At 41.1% G+C, this 16,033-nt stretch overlaps 1 protein-coding gene across 4 annotated transcripts in view; it reads right to left on the bottom strand.

The window, feature by feature from the left end:
* The window catches only part of nat16 (N-acetyltransferase 16), a 45,855-nt gene extending 38,864 nt beyond the window's left edge, over positions 1-6,991 (bottom strand). For all 4 annotated transcript variants that reach the window (XM_085400566.1, XM_085400565.1, XM_085400567.1 and 1 more), the window contains exons 1-2: positions 6,710-6,991; positions 1,864-2,501 (exon numbers count right to left, since the gene is read on the bottom strand). The gene's annotated coding sequence lies outside the window, so the exon portion shown is untranslated. The remainder of the gene's footprint in view (positions 1-1,863; positions 2,502-6,709) is intronic.
* Positions 6,992-16,033: the final 9,042 nt, after the last annotated feature.

Genomic DNA, 16,033 nt, shown 5'->3' with positions numbered 1-16,033 from the left:
GAAAATGCAGACTGAGCCCTCATCCTGCTGTTTACTAAGGTCCTTCTGTTATAATTATTCAAACTTCCCCTCCTTCTGGCTTCTCTCTTTAGGAGTTCCCAGAGCAGATCATCTGCATCTCCATCTCATCCTATTCCTACCACCCTCTTCTGTCACACCAGCCCTCTGCATATTCTCTTTCACTGCATCTATGAATCATAAACTTCTCTTTCTTCTGCCTCCATCTTCAGCATCCTTACATGTCCACTACGTCTCTGCACATGTCCGAACCACCTCAGCCTTGCCTCTCCAAAATGCTTGACCTGAGCTGTCCCTCTGATATGCTCATTTCTAATCCTGTCCATTCTGGTCATTCCCATTGGTCATACCCCTGACAGCTCCAGTTCAGCCTCTGGTTTATGTTAGTCCCACCATCTCTAAAAACCATCCTAGTCCACAAAGAGTCCAGCCTGGCCTCTTCTGTATCACCACTGTGAACCAGAAGGGGCTCAGAGCAGATCCTTGATGTAATCCCACCTCCGCCTTGAACCCAACTGTCCCTTCTACATACACCTCATCGCTTTCTCCTTGTCCTCATATACGTGTCCTGCACCAGCCAGACATATGTCTCTGACACTTCTCGTTCCCACATGCCTGTCTTGGAGTGATTTCTCACAGCTACAAAGACACCGTGCAACTCCTTCGGACCATCTCTACACTTCAACACTCAAAGCAATTATCACATTTGTGGGGCTCTGTCTGGGCATAAAGCCGCACTGCTAATTACTGCTCATCACCTCTCTTCTTAGCATAGCCTCAACAACTTTTTCCTCGATGCGATGAGTCATAAGCTTTATCCCACGGTACAACATCCTTGTTTTTGAAAATTGGTACCAGGAAAGATATTCTCCATTCCTCAGGCATCCTGACCCTCTCTAAGACTATGCTTAACAATGTGGTCAAAAGGTCCAATGCCCACTCTCCTGGGCATCACGATCTGGATCAACCACCTTCCACTCTTCATCCTTTCCAGAGTGATGAAGAGTAGAAAGGCTTTCACCTTTTATGAATGTTGAATTGATTCAGTTTGAATCAATCATCTATTAAACCACAGAAGAATTAGACTAGACCTTAATGAGCTGGTAGGTAATAAAACAAAAAATGTTCAAGAATATTAGCAAGAAACGCCCAAAAAGGTCTACATGAAGTCACTCACTGTCCTTTTTAAGGACGCAGATTGTGTTACTGTCAGAACTTCTCTGTTCCTCGCTGTGAAAAAATTGAATAGGTCGTCTAAAAGATGTGAGTAGAGATAGCAGGTTGACACTAACGAAGTCCTAAAGATCGTTTTATGTTTGAAATGTGGCAATTTCTCAAAATCAGATGAATTTTCAAAAATTAACTATAAGGGCTTTTATTTTGAAATGTTCAGCGCGTTACAGCATAATACATTTTTCTGCTTATGTGACGCTGTGGATTAATAAGTAAACCCTGGCCTTAAATCATGCGGACAAATTATTACGAAATTCCAAAAGAGAAAAACGTAATCACAGTAATAACAGTGGTATTACCGATTAACGGGAGGACATATGCGTGGAGGGACAACAATAACAATAAGAATAAGAATAATAACGCAGAACACGATGCAGTTGTCTGTTTTGCAACAATACTACCAAAAATAGAATACTGCAATACTGCCCATTAAAATAACTCGCATCCATCAAAACGTCATCACGAAGCGAGCCGGCCTGCTGAGCACCGCGCGCCCCGCAGCCCGTATAGGATGGTAGTATAAGCTGGTAATTTTCCTTTAGACAACATATAGGACAGCGCTGAGCCGGCATCTGCTGCCGAGCCTCCAGCCCTACGCTGTTCGGGTCTTACCACAGAGGATGGCCAGGAGTAGCGTCCTTAGAGTCGGTGTTCGGAGGAGTCAGGATGGCTGATGGTGGAACGGCTAATTTCGGAGCAGAATAATTCCACCGATGAATGAACGACACAGACCAGCCGGTGTCCCCGGAGATTCAATACGAACCCCAAGCTCCGCCCATCCCAGTTTCCTACGTCAGCATCCATACTGGGTTCACTGGAGCGGCTCAGCATCCCCCTCCCCCTCCGCTATTTCTGTGTGTCCGTTTGCGTGAGTTTGACACCATCAGGGACGTGCAGAGAATTCCAAGCAGGAGCAGCAGTGAGCCATTTTGCATCAGTGTAGCGGACATGTTCGTCCTTTGCTGGCTCAAAAATGAACTCAGGTCAAGATGCGCTGCAGATAATCAGGTGCGAGCTGTGATTTCTCTTCTCACGCTGCAGAAATGTTCGCATTCCCCAGTGTGCGACAATTAGAGGACTTTTGTAACAGTGTATCACTACAGATCCCCTTAAATGTTTGAGTCTGTTAGTGTTTCAGACCTTTCACGGTGTGAAGGGTCCTCACTAAGGACAGTGACCCGGAAGGATCCGGTTGGCGGCCATAAGAACTGTTTAGTTTCTCGGACAGGACATCCAGTCATGTTCGCCTCCTGTAGCGTGGAATAAAACACCGTTTCAGAATTCATTCATTCAATTCATGAAAACAGGCGACATCAAAGGATCATTAAAGTCACACAAATGTTAACAAATCAGTTCGATTTTCCGTTTCAGTTTTTATAACTTGCTGATTTATTTTGAGTTTTTATTTTCTGGAGTTTCATTCATTATATATAAAAAAATCATTGTGGTTATTTAACACTTAATTATAAAAAAAATTATTTACTAATTAGTATTTTTTTTGTAATTTTGAGTAATGACTGTGTTAAAAACACTATATCAAAACTAAAAGAATATTTTTATTTCTAACAGAACATTCAGTGTATCATCGAAATGTGTTATTGAAAAACAACAAAACCAGAAATTATATCCTTGAGAACATTAATACTGGATTAGAATAAAACCGGGTTCCACAGTTTGAGGACAAAGTCACTGAATAATCAGTCCTGTGTGCGTTTACCTGCATGCTATGAAGAAGAATGCACAAACAGTATGAATGAAATAACTTACAAGCAGCCAAGATTTTCTTTCTTTATGTTTGATATTTATTTTTATTCTGTGTATTATTATTATTCTGTCTTCAAGCATCATAAGTCCTTTGAGTGCAGTCCTGTACCAGCTGAGGACTGTGCGTGCCATATGTGAGTTCTTCACTCTTTGAATCTCTGTAATAATTGTAGTGACAGCAACATTAGCATAACTATCAGACCATAAATTATATGTATTTCAACAGGATTTTATGTGATACAAACACAATGCAACACAAAGTGGTGCATAATTGTGAAATTGAAAGAAAATGAAGAACACTGTTCATAAGGTTTGTTAAAGGGACTTTGCTTAGGCGAAAGACAGTGCGTTTATTTACAGTGAACAACAAACACCAAGTGGATATATGCAATGTGCAGGGGAAAGGGGTCCGGGTCTCCAAGGTCCATGGGGGAACAGGGGTCGGTAAGAGGTGCTCCATACTTTCTGTACAACTCCAGCTCCTCTCGTAGTCCGTAACCAGGATTTAGGAAAGATCTACACACAAAAGGTCCGATTAGCAGGACAGTCACAACACTCACAGATACAGGTTCAGGTTTATTTCTGAGGAAATAACAAAAAAAAGGTAACGTAAAGGAAAAAACATGTTAAAAAACTTGTTAAGAATCATATTGTTTGTAATTACTGGATGTATTTTTCTAGCTTTTATTTTGGCAGTATAAATATATTCTATACGTCAGAGCTGTGGATGGATGAATAAGGACGAAGTCACTTTGTGCAGCAAATAACGTTTTCTTTTAAAAATAGAAAACTCAACTCAACTGAAGAGCAAACCGTGTCAGAGCTGAAAAATCTGCCCTCAGTTTGAATTTTAATGCAGCACAGTGCACCTCTCTCTCTCTCTGTGCTGATATGAATGAATGGAGCTGTCTCTTTTTTTCATCTACATGACAGTAATTCTTAAAATAATATTTATAGAATATTTATTCGATTTAACTTTGAATTCCAGTGTTTAATGATGGTTCTTCACTATAAGATAAGGTGTTGCTTTCTTTTACACATGCAATATATAGAAGTGATACTATCAGAAACAACCTAAATACAAACGACTCATAAAAATGTGATTCCCGTTGCCTCGCCCTAACCCTAGAAGCAGCATCTGTGCTGTGTACCATAATATGACTGATTGGAGATTCAAGTGTTTCTGTAGATCAGTTGTGCAGCTTTTACTTCTCAGTATTCTCTTTAAAACTCTGAATGAGAAAAAGAAAACAAAAAGCAGCAGCTTCTGTGCCTCAGTCCTATCAGAGGAGGCTGAAGTCTCAGCTAAAGACCACCGACCTCATCTTTTATAAAGTTTACCGAGTTACTGCTGTAAAAGCAACAAATCCCTCATGTGTGACCTTAAAAACACAGTTTTGATCTCTAAGTTAACGTCTTCCAACAGTTATAAGAGTGTGTTAGCATCACAAGCACAGCCACTATTTAACTCACTTTGTGTGTTGTAATACGTTTTCCCAAAAAGACACCACACTTACTGTTAGGTATTTTAGTACCATGGTAGCATTTACTGGATATTGTTTTATAGTGACATTATGCAGGAAAACTCTGTTATTCAATAAGGCCCCTTTGTTTTAGTTATTTTTCTCTTTGACCCAAGAATTGATGTGTGAGAATCACAGGCTGGTACAAGGTTGAAATACCACAGAGATCACTCCCTCAGCTACATTAGTTTCTTAATCTTTTAGACGCCTGTTGAAGGCCAAATGGTTTGTTTCAGATTTCACTAATGAAAGAACTCTTTGTTTTGTGCCTTGAAAATATGTCGCTGAGATAATCACAATTGTAGCTGAACTAATAAACTACACAAAGGATGCTTCTTCACCCATGGGCAGGAAGACGCTGCCTTATCTTGGTCTGTACTGGTTTAAACTGATAATCTGCTGTCTCATGAATTTTACCCTCTATATAAACTGTTGTACTTGTGAATAAAGTTGAGTCAATTTGGGAAGACAACCTGAAGCAGTCTCTGTTTTCTTGTTCTCCCAAGCTGCTCCCGAGCTCGTACTAACACGCTGAATGGCATGCTTGAATATTACTTGAGAATATATTTGACTGTGTTACAGACTAAGGGACATTCTCTGCTGATAGGTGAAGGTACATTCTCTGCTGATAGACGTCCACGCCTCGAAGGAAGCCGATCCACGGAGTAGGCCCTGGAAACCGTTTCCTTCAGACGCTTTAAAGCTGAAGCTGTCTGCTGAAAAAGCTGAAAAAGCTGAAAAAGTTGAAAACTTGCAAAAAGTTGTATGGCGGTGAAGAAACTTACATTTCTTCTGAAAACAGGTGAAAAAAATGTTGCCCTGAGCAAGATTCAAACCTGGCCCTCCACTGAGCCAAACTCATTCTTACAAAGAAGTGGAGAGACTGACAATTCTGCTCAAATGAGCAGAAGCTGCTATTGGCGACTGTCAAGCCTTTGAGTTGCCGAGCAGCTGAATAGGGGAATAATGTTGATGCGCCCGCTGTTTAAAACGTAAGTCAAAGTTCCAGGTTAAAACTCCTTTATTTGTTATCAAATCCTTAAAATCCGTAGAAAAACAGTGATCAAACACAACCTAAGCTTGAGCGGTCAGCAAAAGTCGACTTCCCCCATCACCCACTCATTCACAAAAATTCCCCTCGGGCCGTGAACAGGTGATATAACAATCACTATTACCGACAACACGTGACCCAAAGCTACGCCTATCCACAACAGCTGCTGAGAAGTGTGCTGATGAGAGGTGAAATGGCTCAATATTCTACAGAAATGAGGTGAATCAGGCTGAAAATTCTGCAGAAAATAGTTTTTCTAAAAACAGCTGAGAAGTGTGCTGATAAGAGGTGAAAAGGCTGAAAATTTTTGCAGAAATGAGGTGAATAAGCAGAATTTCTGCTGAAAAGAGTTTTTTTTTTTCTGAAAACAGCAGAAAAAACTGAAAATTTTGCTGAAAAGAGTTAAAAAAGTTTAACTGTTAACTGAAAGAAATGTTGCCATAAGCGGGATTTCAACCCAGGCCTCCCAGTCTGAGAACGGCTGCTCATCTCACTGAGCTAAAACACAGCTCAACCGGGCAAGGAAAACCAGTGACCAGAATGATAATGTGGAAGAAATGGGCAAAAAATATTGCATAAAAAATTCAATATCTCAAAAAGCATAGAAGTTATGAGCACCAAAGTCATAGCAGGAAAGAGCAGAATTTCTTAAGATTTGAACGGTGAAAATAGCACAAAAACTGAGGGAGTAGTTAAGCGCCGAAAAACGTACGGAAGCAACTTGCAGATGAAGAATAATAAAGAGAAACAGGAACTCAATAGTGTGGATGCCTTTGAGGGCATCCACACAATTACACACTGCAAACCAGCCAGGTTGTGGATTTGAACCCAGACCCTTCTTGCTGTGAGGCAACAGCACTAACCATCACACCAAGCTGTCAATCCAGGCTTAACAAAACTAGGAAAGCTATGATTACAAGGCTTGATGCAGCATTTTCTGTACGTTTGTCCTTGACTGGTTAAATCACATGGGGAGAGCAGGGTTAGAGCTGGGTTAAAGTGGATAACCAGAGAGGGTAAGTATAACAGTTTTTCCAGCTTACTTGCAGGAGGTGGAGGAGTGGTAATGAGGGGGAGGTGAGGCACTTCCTCGGAATTTGAAAAAGGTGAAACGGCTGACCTGGGGTTTGTTGGATCCAAAGTGGTGAGTGAGCAGGAGGACAGGCAGGTCAGGTTTGGAAATATTTCCCAGTGAGGTGGAAAGGAGCCGAGATCCAAGTGGTGAGCAGCAGTCGACACTGGAGAAAAGGTCCTGAAGCACAAGAAACAGCGTGAGTCAATCTACTTGAGAATAGCAGCATGACCGTGAGAGCCGGTTACCACCATCAGGTAGCTGACGAACTGGCAGAGAGGAGATGGCAGCGCAGAGCTTAAATCCCCTTTGGCCTGATGGTCCCAGTTAGCTCCAGATGCGTGAAGCTGAGGAAGTCCTGCCCACGGGCGGAGCCAAGGGTGCTCCGGCACTGATGGAAATGCCCGTCTGCTCACTCAGACCATGACATTAGATCACTTTGAGTAGATTTTTATTTTTGTTATTTCAATTATTTTAATCTTTATTTAACCAGGAATAAAATATCCATTGAGATTATAAAATGTCTTTTACATGGATGTTCTGATGAGAAGCAGCACAGAATCAAACCAAACAAACTGGGTGTGGTTAGTTAAGTAGCTTTTAATCCAACTAATCTGATCTGTACTAAAACCAAGCTTTTGTATAATACTGATAATATAACATTGATCCAAACACCTTGTTAGGTCAATAAACAGCCAAGCAAAAATGTTTATTTTCAAGTGTTACAGAGAATCAGAAGGACAAACAGAACAACACTGTTATCACCATGTAGCAGGTTTATCAGAGAAACATCCCAGCAACACACTCACACACAAACTGGTTCATCACAAAGACAAAACTCCTGAACACAAACTTAACAATGTGGTGTTTGCTGCACAGTGTAGAGGAATGCTCAGACCAAACAGCCACTTCATAAACGCACAACATGGAAGAGCCACCTCCACGGGACAAGACTCAGCTGTTCATCTGCATCTAAAGGTCAAAGGTCACTCTTTGAGGATGCCAATGTTCACATTTTGGACAGAGAGGACAGAGGAGTGAAAGAAGCATCTATGTCCACTGTGAGCGACCATCTTTGAACAGAGCCTACGACACCAACTGTCTATAATCCATGTTTTGAGACACTTCCCAGACGCCTTAGCGCCCACTCACATGCTTGGTCATTTGTTCTCAGCAACAAATGACCAAGTGGGTGGGTGGGTGGGTGGGGGTGGGGCTAGGTCTCACAGTGAGCTCACCCAAATGCTTTGCTGATTGGGACCCACACCTGTTTTCACACCTAGGCTCATGTGATTAGGTAGAGGATCAACAGGGGGTCCATGACCCTCTTGAGGGGACACTCCCACAGGGCTTTAATCTGGGACTCTCCAACAGTTGATCCTAGAGCTGAAACAGCTTCTTTAAGGAAACTTAAAGTAGTCCAGAAACTTTTCTTACCAAGCTCCTTAGACATTAAGTAGAGTTGACATATCCTTTATATCAACAATAAAAGTGTTACCATATTTCAACTTGTGAGGAAGACTGGAAGCAGATGGATTTTGTAGCCTTCTAACTGACTTCCAAATCTTAAAATGAGCATTGCAGGTGTTAGAAAATCAAAGTCCAGTTATTATTTAAATCTAAGTTCATGAAAGTGCAGCCAGTCAGAGGGAGACTTGGTATTTGTATTGCAGACTGCAGTTAACTGAATTCTGTTTTCTTACTCCTCCTAGTTTATAACGTTGCTGCTGTAGGACAAGCTTATGGTAAATGGCCTGTATTTGTATAGCGCTTTACTAGTTCCTAAGGACCCCAAAGCGCTTTACACATTCAGTCATTCACACATTCACACACTGGTGATGGCAGCTACATTGTAGCCACGGCTGCCCTGGGGCGCACTGACAGAGGCGAGGCGCCACCAGGCCCTCTGACCACCACCAGTAGGCAACGGGTGAAGTGTCTTGCCCAAGGACACAACGACAGAGACTGTCCAAGCCGGGGCTCGAACCGGCAACCTTCCGATTACAAGGCGAACTCCCAACTCTTGAGCCACGATCGCATAGTTTAGTCAACCAAGATGCATCAAAGACTGCGGCCCTGCTATGGATGGTGTGTTCTAGCACTGTTTATGTATAAAACCATTTTGTACACACTTTATTTTAAAATGTTTTAATGATATCAACATTTAACAATCAGTTTAGCAATCAAAAGTGTAAATTAAATGTGTTGCAATTAAATTTTTACCCCTGAGTCACCTCAGAAACTCGGATCGTCATTCATCTGTGATGAGTGAAGGCTCAGCTGTCAGTATTTACTCTGGATCAGGCTCTCAAACTTAGCGAGCATTAGTACGACTTTCTTTGAAGGGGATTTCAGGTACAGGTCTATACAGGCCAGAACATCCGGACTGGCCAACAGCCACAGGCTGTGAGGCTCCTGAATTCTGCCCCCCTCCCCTCTCTGCCCCCCTCTCACGGACAATAACCATATCCAACTTCTTAATAGCACTGAACTGGTTTGCATTGGTGCATTATATCTTTATTCTCTTACCCCCCTGCCCCCCCCTCTTTCTTAAATAGACAACCATCATATCTCACAGTACAATAATATTGAACGGGTTGCATTGTTGCATTTTGTCATGTTTCTCAGGTCTTTGTCTGAATGTCCTATGACCATTACCTGTCTTGTTCTCATGTTGTTGCTAAGGATTGTCTCATTGCACTGAAGTCACACTGGGTTAAATATTTACACTTGGGTTTTAAGGGGTATTTGTTTTTTTTTTGTTTTTTTTACGGGTTGTACGGAAGCCCCAAACGCAATTTCATTGTTCTTTGACAATGACAATAAATAAAATAAATACCTAAATAAATGTAAAATTGTTGAATTGCAGATAAGCTGTCATATTATGTGAGAATGTAAACAAACTGTCAGCAGGAAACTGTTTTTAGGACACTCTAGCCTAACATTAGCTGACATCATGTTATATCTATCTGTTGTTGTTCTTTAGCTGGTTCATTGTTGACTGTCCAAAGACGGGAGGGTCGGAAGTAACTGCATCGATATTTGGAGTAAATGAGCATGTTTATAGACATTTCTGTGTAATAGAGCCACGTTTGCCTTGTTCACGTGCTGGTGGGTTGTTCAGGTGTGACTAAGCCATGTGAACACGCTCTTCTTGGAGAGAAAAGGCTTTCTTTGATAGCCCTTTTAAACAAGCCATACTTTTTCAGCCGTTTTCTAATTGTACTGTCATTATTTTTCACAATTAATTTGCTTCATGTGGCCTGTAATGTCTGAAATTAACTCTTGGGAGTCTTTTTTCTGAGTCTAATTGACTGGGGCATTGTGCCAACACACAATAGAATAATTCAACAAACTGCCACAACCTATTTTTATAGATGTGGTGTCGCACCACTTGCAGATGTTCAGATAATGAAGTGCATTTCTTGAACAACACTTGGAGTCCACTGTAGTGATGATCACTGTTGTTTACGTTCCTCTAATGCTAACTCGGGCCTTAGACACCTGTGCAGTAGCATTAGCAACCAGCAGAACCACTATCCTGACGCTGTGCTCATCATTGCAGGTGACTTTACTGACGCAAGAATTAAAAGCAGCGTCTCCTAAACTTCACCAGCACACCAAGTACGCTAACAGAGGAGCTAACACACCGGATCAGCTCTATTCAAGCATCAAGCTGGCATACAGAGCTAAACAACTAGCGCTGGGTACTGATTTCAGTTTCTATAATCAATTTGATTCCATTTCTGATTCAAAAGGTCCCGGTTCAATTCAGTTTTTACTCAGTCAGTCAGAATCATTATTATTATGATCATTCTCAGTACATATCCATATTTTTATATCTGTGCATAAAAACAATCAGCAAACATCAGAGGTGTGAGCATCACAGCAGATGCCTTTGTGTTAAAGTAACTGAGGATAATGTTGGGTTCATTTTATGAGAGAGGAAAGACAAATATGCTCAAAGTGCATTTTCTTACATGTATTAAGCAGTTGAAGGTTCAAGTTAAAAAAAAAAGGCTGCCGTGTCTCTGCTCACGGAGGAGACCCAAACAAACAGAAAGCCCACACCCAGACAATAAGTGCTTTATATTATGTGCGATAAACACAAAAACAGTTTAGAGTGACCTCAAGTCTGATGTCAGCTCAGGTTTCTTCTTCTCCAGCTTTCTGGCCACTTCACTATGGCAACCACCTCTGACCCTCCTGGGACCTGCATAAAGGGTGCATTCCATAAGAGCAGATTTATGACCGAGGCCCCATTCCTGTGAAGGCTCCCAGTCGTGTGTCTGCTAGTGTCAGAGTAACAGCCTACTTCCAAAACCTCTCTACACAGCAAGATCTCCAGTGTTAAATTAACACTACAGCGTGTCTATATGGGGCCACTCCTCTGAGTGTTAAATACAACACTGTTGAGTGTTAAATTAACACTTTTGACAGTGTTATATGTTTAAAAGTAACCTAGTCAGTTTTGAAGATTAACAATGGCTAACACTGGGCAGTGCTGATCTTCTAACACTGGAATATTTCTAACATGTTGTTATTTTCCAGTGTTAGAAAATCAGTATAATCAGTATAAAATCAGTAATGTATAAGAAATGTACACAAAAGTTACATGTAAAACAACCCATTTGATTTGAAAAAATTAACAGTACTCTTTTTTAAAAATTGTAAACCCTGTTACTAATTTTGCAACAATACTTGGACTTTTTATATGAGTGGTATATTATTTTATGTCACTAAATTTCAACTAGATTTACATGATTTTGATCCCTGTTTCAATCCTTGGCTGCTCCAGTCTGCCAGAGTATCTTTAGGCAACAGAGTGAACTTCAAGTTACTCTCTGAAGTGTTCATAAGAGAGTGAGATTAACCGAGAAAGCACTTAGGTAGAAAAAGCATTGAAAAAAAGGATTTTATGAATGGGTGAATGAGGCATGTTGTATAAAGTGCTTTGAGTTCTCAAGTTGAGCAGAAAAGTGCAGTAAGTTAGATGGAAGCACAAGGAGGGCTAACCTGATAAGGAACAGATCAAGACTCTGGCGACATGTGTACACACACAGGGGAAAGTGAAGGCACAGGCCACAGGTGGGACACAGCTTCTTCTTCGGGTTTGGGAGGCTAGATGCAACGATGCTCTATGCTGCCATCTGCTGTTTGTTACTTACAAGTCTTCTTCAGAATAAACAGGCCAGACACAAGCACTGTCAGTCTCAGGCCTCTATGCTCTCTTACACAGGTTAGTACTGCGTGAGTAATGTAACAGTACTTTATTGAAAAGTAAACTTTTTATCGTTAAACACATTAATGATCTTTTCACACCTTATGCAGATATTTTCCGAGTCATTCTCTCATCCAACCACATTCCAAAAATTTAACTGCTTGACTCTCAAGGTACTTTCCTGATACTTGCAGATATTTAGTTGCTACTTTCCTTTTATGTCCAAATATCACATACTTAGTTTTATCAACAGATATTTTAAAGCCTGAATCATTAGCCCGTGTAACCACATCCTCCAAAGCTCGGATGCTCTGAATCTGAGAGAGAATAAACGGAAGGTTTCTTCCCTGTTTCCAGACGGCACCATCATCTGCAAGCAGAGAGACACCAAACTCTTTTCCCAGCCGATTCAACATGTCATTCAGCAGAACGTTGAACAGAGAAGGACTAATGGCACTTCCTTGAGCAGTACCATTTTCCACCTCCAGCTCCTCACACAGTTCACTGCCAGCTCTCATTTGTGTTGCCCGGTTACATAAGAAATTCTGGATCCCATGTAGCATTCTTTCTCCTCCAGCATCATGACATGTTGTTAGCAAGCCCTCCTTCCACAGCCGGTCATTTGCTTTTTCAGTATCTAAGAAGACTTCTACTTGCACCCATAGCTGAGTGACCCCACCTCAAACCGCTCTGGTGCAGTACAAAAACCCACTTTTCCAAATTCTTTACTAATCCGTTAACATTCACTCTATTGTCTTGCATATTAAAGAGGTGAGGGCCATAGGCCTGTACAAGCTAGACTTAGGCTCCTTTCCAGGTTTTACAACAGGAATAATCATTGCACGTTTCCATTCTTTTGGAAGACCCCCATTCCCCCACACATTATTAAAAACAGCTAACAACTTTTTAAAGAGTAGCTTTCCTGACTGTTTAAATAGCTGGAATCCTTTTCCACCCCTGCCTGGAGATGTGTCTTTTCCTTTCGTTATGGCTCTATTTATCTAACATTAAGATCACATTGATAGCACCTGAGTTTCCTTGTTGTTGCTCTAGTCTCTCCTCCTTTTCTCTGCACTTACCTTTCTTTACTGTGTACCTTGTGAAACTGCTAAACTAAGGCACCAGGTTCCATGTTTCGTGCTTTCACAGCGAGATTACATTTCAGATCCTACTGCGGGATCGTAATAGTTGTTTGGACGGGTTTCTTCTGTGGTATAACCTGAGCTGCAGCTGACCATGCTGACATTTTTTAACAGAATCTTGTATTTTGATGCAGTACATCCCATTTATCAACAGTTCTGCTGATGCAAATGTCACGTCAGTAGATGATGAGACTGTTTGATTTGTCCAGAACCATGAGGGCATGGGTCATCATTTAAAACAACCAAGTTGTGTTAGTCTATAGATTCCTCTAGAACTCTACTGTTTCTGTCCTCCTTCTGGCACTCAGCTACTGCATTCATTGCATAACAAACAGCAGGGCCGGCCCGTGCCATAGGCCATATAGGCAAATGCTAAGGGTGCTGTCCATCGGGGGGCGCCACGCCAGTGCCACAAATGTTGAAAAAAAAAAAAAGTTGGTACTATTATTTCTAAATACAAAAAATAATCCCACGTTAATTAAAATGCAAAGTAAAGCTTATTTAATAGAAATATTATTTGTTACAACATTACACTACACTGCTGATGTAGGGGGGCGCCACCTAAAATCTTGCCTAGGGCGCCAGATTGGTTAGGGCCATTTCTGACAAACAGCATTATGCAAACAGTGCTAGTTGTCATCATTAGAACCTCTGTAGAACGAGTCCTCTGTGTCTGTGTCGTCTCATTCTAAATGGTGACTTTCATTCAAACCTTTGTGATTGATCTCCTTGCATCCTTGCAGCCTTTCTGCAGCAGAAGCGATTTCCTGCCACATCTGAATTATTATTACCGGTATTTGATTTTTTGCGGCCATTTTTGATTTCCACATTGCTTCAACCATAAACACCATTAGTTACTTTCCACTTACCACCACTGAATCATCACTAGCAGTTTATATGTTTATATGTTCAGCATAAACTTGTCTGGCTCCATTCACATTGTCCACGGGTTTGATAACTCTGATAACTCGATTCAATTCAATTCAATTCAATTTTATTTATATAGCACCAAATCACAACATAAGTCGCCTCAAGGCGCTTCATAGATACAGAGAAAAACCCAACAATCATATGACCCCCTATGAGCAAGCACTTTGGCGACAGTGGGAAGGAAAAACTCCCTTTTAACAGGAAGAAACCTCCGGCAGAACCAGGCTCAGGGAGGGGCGGGGCCATCTGCTGCGACCGGTTGGGGTGAGAGAAGGAAGACAGGATAAAAGACATGCTGTGGAAGAGAGACAGAGGTTAATAACAGATATGATTCAATGCAGAGAGGTCTGTTAACACATAGTGAGTGAGAAAGGTGACTGGAAAGGAAAAACTCAATGCATCACGGGAAGTGATGCATTATATATTACTCCTTTTAATTTACTCCTTTAACCACTAACTGGTGTGGACACTTTTACACTCTTACCCAACAAATTATTAATCTTCAGTGCTTTAACAAACATGTTAAACCCCTCCTCTCTATTTTGGTCCTGTCCCAAAAGGAAAGCTCATCCATGTCACCATCTCAGGACATGGATGAGTTTTCCTGTTGCTTTTACTTTTGCCGGCTGTATTCCAGTGTTGGGCAAGTTACTTTGAAAACGTAATTAATTATAGTTACTAGTTAGTTCTTCAAAAAAGTAACTGAGTTAGTAACTAAGTTACAAGACTCTAAAAGTAATTAATTACTTGAAAAGTAACTATTGTGTTACTTTGAAGAAAACGTTTAACCCTCTGGGGTCCAGGGTATAATTGGCCATTTTTGACTACTTCTGATTTTCCTCCACATTTCGCCGTTAAAAATGATTTCCTTTGTCTTGTTTGGTCTCATCCTTTTCAGCACAACCTCACGTGTCTGAATTTACAGTCATGTTTTCATTTTGACAGACTGTATTAACACAATTGATCTAAAATCAGGCAGAAAACATAAAATCCGAGTAGAAAAAGTTACATTTTTTATTGTAACCACAAACATGTTTAATGATCATATTTCAGAACTTTAAATGCAAAAATAAATTGTCAATTTTAAAATCCTATGCACAAGTTTTGCAAACAACAAAGTTATTTGCATCCATTTACCTTTTACCTCGATTTTTTAAATAACCATTTCAAACTATTTACAGAACAATCAGCTGTTCTTCAATACGATGCCACACAAATATTTCTGTCCACTATATAGGAAACATCACAGCCTGATACCTGCAGGTCTGACAGCAGCAGGTGTGTCACTGCTGTTTCTACCTGGAGACAGCAGTCGCCTCATTGTTCTGACACACAACACAAAACTATCCACAACACTACACACTAACTACACAAGACAACACAATAACTACACACTCCAAACACGCTAAACGTCACAAATCTCTCACATCTTAAAACTCTCTCTCTCTCTCACTCTCTCTCGCCGTCACTCACCGTCACTCCTAAAACTTCCCCCTCTTCCTAAAGAACCAAATGTCATGTTGCCATATCATTTTTTATTGGTCGACACGGTGCATTTTTCCACCAACACGAAAGGGCTGAATTTTGTTTGCTTGTAAGCAGAGAGTGCTCGTTGCGCTGTCCTTAGACAGTAAACGTGACGAAACGATTGAGGAAAAACACGCGTATATATTATTTATCATGACTCTGGTTTTACGTGACACCGTTAGTAACGCCATTACTTGTAACGCCATTATTCCCATCGCTGCTGTATTCCACCCTCCCCCATCACACTCTCCACCTGCACGGATGGGTCTGGCTCCAATAGTACACCCAGAAGTTTGTGATTAACCAGCCTAACATGATGCTGGCAGTGGCTGCTTTTTATGGTTTTTCTCTTGGGGAATACAGAAGCCCAGAGGTAGTCTGCAAGTTTTCAACTTACTGGGCCTGTACAGGCTGAAACCTGCACACCACTCCTCTTATCCTTCTACACAGTTTATCAAATACAGTATCTGTTATGCAGATCAAGTCCACTTGCTATAGTTAATCAAATACTCCAATTCCAAATACTTCTAAAGTTCGCACCACACACTCCTG

This window comes from Rhamphochromis longiceps, linkage group LG3, assembly GCF_057381845.1.
Source record: "Rhamphochromis longiceps isolate RC_006_pf linkage group LG3, R_longiceps_female_GT1.1, whole genome shotgun sequence".
Lineage (NCBI taxonomy): Eukaryota > Metazoa > Chordata > Actinopteri > Cichliformes > Cichlidae > Rhamphochromis > Rhamphochromis longiceps.
Note: the sequence above shows the minus strand (reverse complement) of the source record. Positions and strands in the feature narration are given on the sequence as shown.